Here is a 2,122-nt window from a genome sequence, read left to right as displayed (position 1 = left end):
TAGGCCATTTCTGAATTTCTGCTCGTTTTGCCGGAAATACAACAGGTATATTCATTCATAAAGCTGAACGGCAAATTTGGCACATTCGGAATAACAAATAAAAAATAGAACTGTATAATTAAACTAAAATTATTATAGACTATATGGTTTTTGTCATCTTCTGATTGGTCAACTTCAGATGGATCGCCAAATCGTCTCGTTCAACCGCACATATGCCACGAATTTAAACTGACAGCATCCGATTTTTTCTGACATGTTTGAAAATTATCGGGAGGACGGGAGGGCCTCGTAACGTCTTGGATCGGCCCGTAATTCTTCTCACACGGTACGAGCCGCGACCATGCTTGCATCTGCGATTTTCTCCCGAGAGAAAAAAATTGCCTGCGAGCTCGTACGACAGCGAAAATCGCACCGTGTACGCCCGCCTTAAAAATATTTAAGTGCTGGTAGTGCGTACTGGTGTGTTGCGGCCCACTTCAATCACTGGGTTCAATACATGTTAAAGCTCAATCTACAGCTTATGCATATTGCACACACACAAAAATGGTAAGAGTTGAAACAGCCAGTAAATTCTTGAGTATAATTATGCTGCTTTCATATCTAAATTCCCTTGTTTACTAAAAGACTTTTTAATGACATAACTGCGATTTTGAGTGCAATACTTGTCTTTAATTTTCATATGCTGTACACTGTATATATACTTGTAATTTACCTGGCAAGGTTTTCTTAAATATTTACCCTTATATTTAATTATAATTTTGTTTTAACTTAACAGAAATATTCAATATTTAAACCTATCTTGATTTAACTTCTCAGAGCAGTTGATGGGTTTGACCATTAAAAGAGCAGAATGTAAAAATTTCAATGTGATGACTTATAATTCTTATGATACTGTTAATGGTTTATTCCTGCTTCCCTGCCCCCTTTTTTCATTTATTGTAGGGCTGTCAAGCAATTAATTTTTTTATTATAATTAATCACATGATGTGCTGATTAATTAATCGCAAATTAATCACACATCAGTTTTGGCTAAGAAATTACCCCCCAAAAGATTAAAGTAATTAAATTTTAATTAGATGAGAAAAGCATTAAATAAACATAAAAAAGTAGCTTTAGAAAGAAACCTTTTGATTCAACAAAATAATGATAATAAATGGGTATTAATTGTTTTTTAGGTGGTGGCAAGTCACTGTCTTATGAGTGAGTCATTCAGTCATTCATTCAACCAATTCGTTCAAATGGCTGATTCATACAAAAAAACCCTGGCCTAAATGGCACACTTCCTGTGTCCATCGGTACTGTTCTGTGTTTAAAGATGCACTGTAAAATTATTGCAAGAATTTATAACTTTTCTATCAGTAAATACTGCGTTATAATGATTCTTCTCTTCAACAGGCAACTTGGACCGTATTTACTTTTCATTCCTTTTCTTCCAGTCAGTGTAACAGTGTTACAGATCATAACACTTATGTTGCACTGTATGAACTGTATGCACTAAGAAAACAAGATAAAAAGAGTTTTTAGACAACATAAATATGTAACAATTAAGCGAGAAGGGGATGCTTGTAATGCTATTAGCTGAAAGGCTGCATGGTAAACATTTTTATATGCTAAACAGCCACACACTCAAAAAAAAAGAAGCCATTTTAATTTTTTTTGTGTATAATGCTTTTATTTATCATATGAATCCATCAGATGTATTTATTATTACTATGTTACTCTATATCATATTATTGTTGTAGCTGTTATTTTATAGATCTCAACTAATTTATGATTATTAGTTTATATTATTACATATTTTATTATGTCTTTAATTTTCATATGCTGTACACTGTATATATACTTGTAATTTACCTGGCAAGGTTTTCTTAAATATTTACCCTTATATTTAATTATAATTTTGTTTTAACTTAACAGAAATATTCAATATTTAAACCTATCTTGATTTAACTTCTCAGAGCAGTTGATGGGTTTGACCATTAAAAGAGCAGAATGTAAAAATTTCAATGTGATGACTTATAATTCTTATGATACTGTTAATGGTTTATTCCTGCTTCCCTGCCCCCTTTTTTCATTTATTGTAGGGCTGTCAAGCAATTAATTTTTTTATTATAATTAATCA

Source organism: Sinocyclocheilus anshuiensis, unplaced genomic scaffold, assembly GCF_001515605.1.
Source record: "Sinocyclocheilus anshuiensis isolate Anshui unplaced genomic scaffold, SAMN03320099.WGS_v1.1 scaffold436, whole genome shotgun sequence".
Lineage (NCBI taxonomy): Eukaryota > Metazoa > Chordata > Actinopteri > Cypriniformes > Cyprinidae > Sinocyclocheilus > Sinocyclocheilus anshuiensis.
The sequence above is the reverse complement of the archived record's forward strand: the minus strand, read 5'-3'. Positions refer to the sequence as shown.